Here is an 11,153-nt window from a genome sequence, read left to right on the forward strand (position 1 = left end):
ACACTTGCAAGCACGTGCATATACGTGTGCACACCCACACACAAACACGCATGCACGATTACACACACACACACTTTTTATACAGATCCAGTTGGTGTTTAATCCACTCCAGTTGGTCTTTAATTTGTGATGTACAAATTTTTAAAGTCATGTGCAAAAAAGGCTGTCACTGGCAAGGCCAAGGTATATGGCCGATCTTTAACAAGCCTTGAATCGAAAAGACAGGCTATTTGCTATGGCAAATAGGAGTGAACGATGATATGGGTTTGAGTAAAGTACAGGACAGAACAAGTAAAGGCACCAGTGATTGGGCTGATCACCAACGGTGATGAAACAAAATACAGGGCGGAGGTGCAGAACCTGGCGGACTGTTGCACACGTAACAACTTGTCACTAAACACCTCCAAGACCAAGGAGCTGATTATTGACTTCAGGAGGTCCCATAATGGAGAATACGCCCCAATCTCCATTTATGGGGAAAGTGTGGAGAGAGTGTCCAGCTTTAAGTTTCTGGGCACTCACATTTCAGAGGACCTCACATGGTCCACCAACACCGCTGCGCTGGTCAAGAAGGCACAGCAACGACTGTTCTTCCTGAGGGCATTAAAAAAGGCTGGTCTGCCCCAACAGCTGCTGACAACGTTTTACCGCTGCACCACAGAGAGCATATTAACGTAAGGAGATATTCAATTAGTTGTAATCTTCCCCTCTTTGAACTGTTATAAAGTTTAGAAATAAATTGCTCAACAATATCTGAAAGTAGATTCCAAGGAAAGTATGGCATCCATAGAAATCCATATCCTAAATATAAATCAGCCGTGCTTTCTAGGGTGACTACTGATGGGGAATGGGAATGTGTGAACACCTGACAGAGCCACCTGCTTGGTCATGGTGCTCCCCAAGGTAGGATCACCTGCTCTGATTTACACCCAACAACAGACCTGAACTTTAACCATGTTCAGTGCCTCGCAGGGCTCGAGGGAGAAAAAAGAACAGATTGGTGAAAGAATAAATTGTGTCATTTTATAATGTATCATTGTAGAGTTCTCTTTAATTTGTTAGGTTAGGAATTCTTGGATATTTTTTTTAGCTCAGCCCAGCTTTAATTGATTATAAATATTGCTCTAATCTAACTTAGTTTGTGTTATGTCACTCGCTTATCTGCAACTGCTGGTAAGGAAATACGATTCAGTGGCTGTCAAATTACTTAGTCAATCCACTAAGGAGAAGGAAAAGGACCAGGATATCAAACACTAGCCAAGTTTGTGCTGGCAAATTAATTAAAGGAGGGCTTCCTGCACAAGGTCTGAAAATGAAAGAATTGCACAACATTCCCGGACTCATTTCCTGTCAGTAGGGCACCTTTGTTCACGTTATGTGTGTTTTATTTGTTTGTGGCCAATTACTCATCCTGGTACTTTAGTCGTTACAGGGCAAACAGAGTGCAGCCAAATGAACGCTCCACACTTATTTCCATAAAGACATAGAAAATATCAACGCTAACATGGTACACAACGTCCGACAAATATGAAGTTAATCCCTCTCCTGTTCATTGGTGCAGTTTCAGTGTCATGCTGAGAAACAAAAAGGCTACAGAGTTGCTGGCAACATCAGCTTCCTGTAAACTGAAGGGGAAATAATGTTTAACAAAGGTGCTGTGGGTGTGACACACTGCACAATAACCCAAGGTTCACACCTCGCTGTGAATTGATGCATGTAGGAAGGTCATAGTTTCTGCATATACAAATAAGGCCAGACTTCATAAAGTAAAGGAATCAGATCAGAACAGAGAAAGCTCGAACCATAAACTGTAATACAACATTGCGACTCTGGAATTGACTCCCTTCATCTGAACTCCCTGTCTGAAGAAGGGGCTTGACACAACACGTCAACTATTCCTTTTCTCCAGAGATGCTGCCTGATCCACTGAGTTACTCCAGCATGTTGTGTACATCTTCCTTAATCTCTGCCTGTCGAACCCAATTTCTGCTCAATAAAACCCATCCCTTTAACCAAACTTCTAATGTACTATGAGCCAGCACTAATTGTTGCTTCGTATTCTTCAGCTTGAGGTGTTTTTGCTTCAGTACCAGTGTAATATAAATGGAAGTTGTTATTGGTGACTAAACACGAGAGGGCTTTTTGCTATGACATGTTTGACATCTACCCTTAATGACCAGCACCTATTCACGCAGCTCTTTAATTAAGAATGATACCTGTACAAAGAATAATAAAGGAAAAAAAGTAGCTGACAATACCCATCGATATCACAATTCTGCAATCTGATATATATATATTTGATATATATAGTTTGAAGAAGGGTCCCGACCCGAAAAGTCACCTATTCCTTTTCTCCATAGATGCTGTCTCCCACTGAGTTCCTCCAGCATTTTTGTCTACTTTTGATTTTTCCAGCATCTGCAGTTCTTTCTTAAACTTATATATGTAAGGCTGTAAGATCTGCTGGTACCATTGAATCAAATTCCATTTTCTTTTATTTTTTAAAGATAATCAAGAATTCCCATGATGATTAGTTTGAAAAGACAATATCAGGTAGAGAGAGTCCTAGATTCTCTAGATGCCCCTGACTCTCAGTCTGAAGAAGGGTGTCGACCTGAAACATCACAGTTTGAGGATAAGGGGGAAATCTTTTAGGACCGAGATGAGAAAAACATTTTTCACACAGAGAGTGGTGAATCTCTGGAATTTTACTTCGGAGTCACGTGAGTGACTTCGTGAAGAACCCGCTTACAACGCATGCGTGTCATTACGCTAACGCATTGCAACTCGTCATTGTCGGGAGGAAGGACGTTCCTCCCAAACGGCGGGGTTTTCGAACCTGCAACAGTAAGGTAAGTGAACATGGGTCTTTACTTACCTTTTTTCTACAGAAGGCTGTTGGAAGCTGGCGGGGGAGAAGTCTGCAAGCACCGACAAGGACAGCAGGCAGCCAGCAACGGCCGGTGGCACGACAGTCTCCCTTAGCGGGAGTTCGTGCAACTTCAGCTCCGGGTAGAAAATACCGACAAGGGAGCACTCCGGAGCCGACACAGCCCCAAAGACCGACGCTACATGGGCCTGGGGCTGTGGAACAGGTAAGAAAATTCCTTACCTTTTCTTATTCTTTCCAGGAAGGCTGACGAGCTGCCATTTCTACAGCAGCAGTCAGCCAGCAACGGAAGTCGGCACCACTGTCTCCCATAACGGGAGCGAGTGCCAACTTCACCCCATACGGGGTGGAGGGAAAAACAGAGCCAACAACCCACAAAACAGTGGGTTGTATTAGGGCTCTGGCACTTTTTAAAATTAGCGGGTCCCTAGGAACAGAAGGACCAGCCCCGTAAACACCGGGGTTGGTCCGAGCGGCTCGAACCCGACACGGAGGGAACGACGTTCACCAGGGGAAAAAATTAAAAGTCGGGAACAGCAGGTAAGAGACTCTGCGTTTCCTTCCACTTACCCTTTAGGTGCAGACATGGACCGGGTCCATGTAAGCTGCAGAAAGACCGCGGAGTGCAGGCAGCCGGCAGGAGAACAGCAACGGCAGCCAGCAGCGGCAGCGGCAGCCGACAACGGCAGGAGCAGCAAAGGCACTTCGACTCCCGGAGGGGAAAACACCTGTGCCCGACTTCGCTCCCGCAACAGGGGGCAAATTCATTTCTGGGGCAGTATGCCAGTCTCGCTTTGGAAGCGAGTCTGGCTTGAAGCAGCGCTAACGGCCAGCGCCGAGGCCAAGGACATTGCAGTGCAGTTGACTGGCTGCAATCCACCGTGAGGGACCAGTAATGTGAGTACCGGGGTCGGTCCCAGCGGGTTTTTTAGTTAGAGTGATCGCTTCTGGGCCTTTTGGCTAAGATCAACTATAGTAGCTGTTTATTATCAGTTTTAAATCTGATACGTCCCTTATCTAAGGACCATATAAGCAGGAGTCCCCAGGACTGAGGGCATTAGAGTGGGGTTGACCGGCTGAAACGACCGCGATGGACCAGTACCGTGAGTACCGGGGTCGGTCCCAGCGGTCTGAGATAAACAAGCAGCCAGGAGCGCTGAGAGCGTTGGAGCCGGGTTAAAGAAATGGACTAGGTGGAATCAGCTGTGCCAGATGTCCTCCACACCGGCCATATCCACTCCATGGAAGGAAGGACAAAGCTGGAGAAGGAGGACCGTGGAGCAGCGGGCAGCCAGCAGCAGCCAGCGGCACTTGAATCAACCGTAGTGGGATCAGCTGTGCCCAATGTCGGGCCTGCACCGGCCAGAGCCATGCGGCCGAGCGGTAAGGCTAGACACAAATCAAACAAGGTAGTGGACTCAGAAGGGTCCGACTTTGCATAACCGCCGGCGACCAGCGCCGAGAGCGCTGGAGGAGGAAGAAGTGGTGTATGGAGCCTTCCTCCAATGTGATAAACCCGCAGCAGTACCTTTTTTGAGGGCTGCACAGTGCTTCTACCCCATCAGAGGGGAGCACTGTGGGTCAGTTCTGGGTTGACTTGCAAGAGGGGTCCGCAGAACAAAAGACAAGTGGGCAGGAGGTAAGCCCCACATGGGTACCCCGTGCGGGAACCTAGAGATCTCTAACTCTATAAAAAAGAGTAGGCAGGACCCTGATGGGCCAGAGCCTGGTAAAACAACGTCCCATGATCCTAACACAGCAGGGACTCTGCTGGACATGGTGGCTGATTACTTTAACCAAGTCAAACATGGGTAGACTTGGATCCAGGATGGCAATAGTATTACTATATGTCTGGCCACAAACGCCAACAAGAAATATTTACAGAGACTGGCCAGACATCTGCCACCTGGCAACGGTGAGGCATTACAGGTGCCCAGCGTAAACCAATGCATTTGGCAGCATATGGGGACGAACATCAGGAACCAGGACCTCAAGATCCAGAGAACCTTAAAGGGATTGACGGAAGGCATCATAGCATACACCCGCACCCTGGACTAAACGTAGGTAACCAAAGACCATCTAGACGCACTAGCTCTGTTTAGTAATATGCAATATGACCTGAACTACATGTGGAAGGCTGCCATTCAGCCAGCACTGGGACCCCAAAAATGCTACCATTTGCAAACAAAGAACCGTGTGTGGACAAAGCCAAGACACTGGGGCTCATCAAGGCCAGCGCAAGGGCCTATTTTGGAGCACGATACCAGCCACAGGCAAGGCCATAAAAAATGTGGCTCATACCAGTGGCAGTGCCAGAAATCAATATAACCCGCAGGATCCTTTTTTAGGGTATGGCCAGGGCGGCCACCCTGGAAGATGCGGAAGCCTCAACCTCCCACACAACCCCGAACAAGAGATATCAAACCAGAACCTCCTTTTCAAAAAACCAAGGAAATAACACAACCACCGGTAACCATGGAGGTAGGTGGGTGTGGTTTCTTCTGTTAAAAAGGGACCTACGATGGTGGGGGAGGGGAGGTTGCAACACTACAGTTATGTATGGTATATAATCACTACAGATTCATATAATCTCAGCAGTATTCAGGGTTATCTGATAGGATTTACTCATCCCAATAACCCCAGTACAACATACACCAGAATGGCATTTTGTACTTACATAAACCAAACAATCTAAAAACCCACATGGTGCTACAAAAATTGTACACAAAAGGTGTGATTGAGCATACTTTTCATGGAACATTAGAATTTGTATCAAACATATTTATTAAAAATAAAATAGTGGGGTTGCAGGATTATCATTGATTTTTCAACCCTAAACACATTCGTTCAAGATATTCATTTTAAGATGGATACTCTTATTACTGATAAAGACTTGGTGTCAGCTGGGTTTTTTTCTATATGGCAGGCATTGACTTAAAAGAGGGGCAAACATCAGCCCCAATATTATTTACTAAAATTCTAAAACCAGCTTGGCATTGTTATGTAAACAAAGCCATAGGGTGATGTATTTCCCCCGTTCGGCCCCATCAATGGGGTTCTAGTGAAAATTCAACTAGACGCGGCATCTGCAATTCTCAGAGTACCCGACTGGCCTACTAAATCATGGTATTCGGTCATACAGGGGATGGTGTTAGAACCATGTTCCCTCATGAACATAGCCAAATTTATTAATTCATCTAGTGACTGGGGCAGTCATCCATGCCATAAGACTATGGATTTATTGATTTGTAGAGTCTAAAAGACCCACTACACGGCATGGGGCTGTCAGACAGGACGATGAATCTCATCTCATCTGCACTAAGACTGTCAACACGGAAGCAGTACCTTGGACACATCAAGAAATGGGGCATATACTGCTTGGACAACAACCTCGACCAAAAGGCCAAGAACATTCTGGCCGTATTGGAATTTTAACAAGCCTCCATTATGATAATCGATGGAGCTACAGTGCCATCAATAGTGCCAGAAGTGCACTCTCCAATTACTTATCACAAGGAACGGAGCGGCACACGATGGGAACGCACCCCCTGGTAAGAAAACCAGGTACTCCGAAATCTGGGAAGTGGGTGTTGTTCTACACATGCTGACGAGCTGGTAGCCCATAACAGCATTGTCACCAGTAAAGGACCATGAAGATGGTTATGCTCATGGTGTTATTTACCACACAACGAGTCCAGCCATTAAGCAAACTGAGCCTGGACTCCCTGATCATCTCACCCGAGAACCTGGTGTTTGTCATACAGGATTTAATAAAAGAAAACAGACCAGGTTCATCGGGTCAAGTGTTTGAATTTATGGTATACCCATATGACGAACGACTGTGTATAGCAAGACACATCCAACAATACATAGAATATACTAAGAGCATTCGAGGTCAGAGAATGGCGTTGTTTTATCTCTTACAAGAAACCGCATGAAAGGGTCACGACCCAAACTATATCAAGGTGGCTCAAATGTGTCCTAAAGTTGGCAGGGATAGACACTAATGTTTTTTAACTCTCATTCCACCAGGGCTGCAGCAACATCCGCAGCAAAAATTCTAGAGGTACCCACAGACCAAATCCTCAGAATGGCAGGATGGTCATCCAAAAGGTTTTTCCAAAGGTTTTATAATAAACCAGTTATTTTTTGGAACCATCATTGTATTCAGAAACCATTTTACGTTCAACAATATAATTTGCCCGAAAGGTTACAGGGCTATGATTCTCCATGTAAAAAATTTATATATTTTTCGTTATACCACACAACTTTTTGTATAAGTGTGTTTTAAACTTACTAATGATGCTCTCTCCCAATACCCAAGGCAGTTGTGAAGCATGGACTCGTTCCACGGCATGAGGTCACAGAGCTTTGAAATCTTCACGAAGTCACTCACGTGACTCCGAAGTAAAATAGTAAGATTAAACGAGAACTTACCAGTTTGAAGTTTGATCTGTATTTTATGAGGAGTTACGATGAGGGATTACGTGCCCTCCGCTCCCACCCTCTTATGATCATATCACAAACTGGTATATCTTTGATAATCTTACTATGTTAGATCATTATAGGTTCCTGTGACCTCACACCGCTGCTTTGAAGAATGACACGCATGCGTTGTAAGCGGGTTCTTCACGTAATCCCTCATCGTAACTCCTCATAAAATACAGATCAAACTTCAAACTGGTAAGTTCTCGTTTAATCTTACTATTCTCTGCCACAGAAGGTAGTTGAGGCCAGTTCATTGGCTATATTTAAGAGGGAGTTAGATGTGGCCCTTGTGGCTAAAGGGATCAGGGGGTATGGGGAGAAGGCAGGTACAGGATACTGAGTTGGATGATCAGCCATGATCATATTGAATGGCGGTGCAGGCTCGAAGGGCCGAATGGCCTACTCCTGCACCTATTTTCTATGTTTCTATGTTTCTATCACTTATTCCTTTTCTCCAGAGATGCTGAGTTACTCCAGTGTTTTGGGTCCTAGATTCAAATCTTGGTCTCCACCTAGTTACTGAACATTGCTATGGCAACCACTGTGTTGCTGCAACTGGCCTATGGAACCGAAGAAGTTGTGAATGTTTCCGCTCCTGTCAGCTATTGAGAAAGCTCTGTGGAATGGTGGACTTTAGCTGACACAGGCCAGGGCCCATCAGCATGATCCTCAAAGGATGAATCAATCTGAGCTCTCCCATGAAGAATAAGCACCTTCATGAGGTATCAGAAGGCAGTCTTCACCATTGGATTTCCCCAATGGCAGAGCCAAAGAAAAATGTTCAGGGTTTCATTTAAATGGTATATATGTTGGCAGCAATCTTCTGTTATATTAGTTCCCCACATACAAGTGTCGACGGCCAATAACATTGCATGGTGTGAAGTCTCATATGAATCTCATCAGGTAATGATGGCAGATTTCCTTCTTTGCAGAACATCAGTGGACCAGATTGGGTTTTATGGCATGCAATAGTTTTGTGGTTATTACTGCAGATACAAGCCTTTTATCTGAAATTAATTAAATTAATTGAAATTAACTCTCCTATTAACCTGGTGGAATTTGAAGCCATGTCTCCATACCAATAACCAAGGCCTTTCAATACCCGTCCAATAACTTAACAACTATGCTACCATCATTAGTATGTTGATCATTTGAATATACAGTTGGTTTATTCGGAAGTGGCGGCGCTGTGAAACGGCTGCGGCTCGCCTGCAGTCTGTCTGTTTTTACTTTTTTGTGTTGTTTTTTTTTGTCTAGTTCAGTTAAATTTTTGGTTATTAGGTGGTGTTATGTGTGGGGGGGGGGGGGTGAAACAGGGCTTTCTGTCTCTCCCTTTGGGGGAATGCGACTTTTTTGTCGTATCCCCTTTCTCTTCCCCCGCCTGAGCTGAGGCCTAATGGCGGAGCTGGCGGCCTCCAACCTGCGACCGACCTCGAGGCTCCGGAGTTAGAGCCAGCCAGGCTGGCCGTCTTCGAGCTGTGGCGACGTTCGGGCAGCGACACGACTCGGTGCTCCGGTGATGGCGGACGGCGCGGGACTGTGACACTCCCGTGTGGGCGGACCGGCTACCGGCTGGAAGGTGCTCCCGTGTGGGCGGACCGGCTCCCGGCTGGAAGGTGCTCCCGTGGGGGCAGCCCGGTGCGGGGCTGAGACGCTGCCGTGTGGGCGGCCCGGTGCGGGGCGGAGACGGTGCTCCGGTGGCTGAGGCGGAGTTCTGGCGGCAGCGACCTGAATCCGGGGCTCGGCCGCGGGCCAGTGGACGACATCGTCGGGAGCTCGCAGGTCACAGGCTGGTGCCTGTTTTCCGGAGCTCCCGTGGCAACAGCTGCGTCCGCTGGACTGGAGGGCGGCAGCTTCGACCACCCCCGGGCCGCGGAGCTTGAACCGCGGGACTGACTTACCATCGCCCGGGGGGTATCGCCTCAGCGCAGAGGGAGAAGAGGAGGGAAGAGACAGTAACTCTAAGACTTTTGCCTCCATCACAGTGAGGAGGTGCTTGTTGAACTCACTGTGGTGGATGTTAATTTGTGTTTATTGTGTGTTGTTTATTATTACATGTATGGCTGCAGGCAACAACATTTCGTTCAGACCGAAAGGTCTGAATGACAAATAAAGGATTCATTTATTCATTCATTCATTCGTTTAGCAATGGAAAGCAGGAAGCAGGGTTTGATAGATTGTTGGTCATTCTAATCTATAACTGAGTTAGTTCGTAAATATCAAAATGGATATTTCCTATCTAGAATTTGTTGATATTGCACAAGATCCCTCGGACTTCTTTCTTGTGAATTGACACTCATCGCACCATTCCCTTCCATACTAAAATCCTTGAATGTGTTGTTGCCTCCAAGATCCATGCTCACCTATCTCTGAACTCTTTCCCTCAGGTGTCTGTGCACATCATCAAACCTATGTGCTGTCATTGTCTGCTGCCACCGCCTTTGGCTCCTGTCCCAAGCTCTGTTCCCTCTCACTGACTTTGTTCCTCTCCTAGGAACCAACCTAAGGCTGAATCAGACTGCTTGCAACATCACAATAGTTGTAATTTGATCTTGTAACTTCAGTTTGAGATATCAACTCCACAACATCACCACTTTAAGCCTTTAATATCTCCTGACCTTACATTGCCCTCAGATTGTCTGCTTCTGAAACCATCCACCTTGCCTCTGATACTGGAAAACATGGTAGTTCCATCATACACCTGACTGAAGAAAGGTCACGACCCAAAACGTCGCCTATCCATATCCCCCAGAGATGCTGGCTAACCCGTTGAGTTATTCGAGCAAGATTCCAGCATCTGCAGTTCCTTGCGTCTACACCTGACCATTTGCCCCTCTGTAAAGTTAAGCAAATATCCTAATTCACCAGGCATAATGCACGACGAGGCCAAGAAAAGTGAATACATTAAAGAGAATAATCTTGTGCATTTTGGATAATTAACTTAAAAACAGTGAACATTACTCCTTCACACTGGTGGTAAAAGGAAAATCAATTTCAGTATGATCAGCAATTATTCGCTGACTGATGATTCAAGAGTCAAGAATGTTTAAATGTCAGATGTATGGGGAACGGAACAATGAAATCCTTATTGTTGCAGCTTTACAGACGTATTAACGCCACCCATAAATATGTAATAAACAATTAATTATCAGCTAAATGAGGTAACCAAACCATAAAAGTACACGGTGTGCCTTTACAAAGTCCATCGTTTTTCGATGCTGAGTAGGACTGTGCAGTTTGGTTCAAGAGACTGATGGCAGATTGGACCAAGCTGTTCTTCAAGCTGGTGGTAATGGATTTCAGGCTCCACTACCTTTTTCCCGATGGTAGCAGTAATATGACAGTGTACCCAGGATGGTGTGGGTCTTTGATGATACTAGCTGCCATCTTCCTGTAGATCCCTTTGATGGCGGGAGTGGGGGGGGGAGAGGTTGATACCTTTGACGGACTGGGCAATGACTACCACTTTCTGCAGCCTCCTTTAATCTTGGGTATTTGAGCCACCGAACCAGGCCATGATGCAACCAGGTCAGCATGATCTCTACCGTACACCTGTAGAAGCTCAATATAGTCTTCGGCAACATACCAAATCTCCTCAGTCTTCTTAGGAAGTGAGGTGAATGAATGAATGAATACGTTTATTGGCCAAGTAGTCACATACAAGGAATTTGCCTTGGTGCTCTGCCCACGAGTGACAACATGACATACAGTGACAGTTAAGAATGATACATAAAGCATTAAACATTAATAATAAAACATAAAATGGGGACGTTGA

At 45.9% G+C, this 11,153-nt stretch overlaps 1 pseudogene; it reads left to right on the forward strand.

The window, feature by feature from the left end:
• The first annotated feature begins 3,830 nt into the window (after nt 1-3,830).
• Nucleotides 3,831-3,934, forward strand: LOC129700629 (U2 spliceosomal RNA; annotated as a pseudogene).
• Nucleotides 3,935-11,153: the final 7,219 nt, after the last annotated feature.

Source organism: Leucoraja erinacea, chromosome 9 (assembly GCF_028641065.1).
Source record: "Leucoraja erinacea ecotype New England chromosome 9, Leri_hhj_1, whole genome shotgun sequence".
Classification (NCBI taxonomy): Eukaryota; Metazoa; Chordata; class Chondrichthyes; order Rajiformes; family Rajidae; genus Leucoraja; species Leucoraja erinaceus.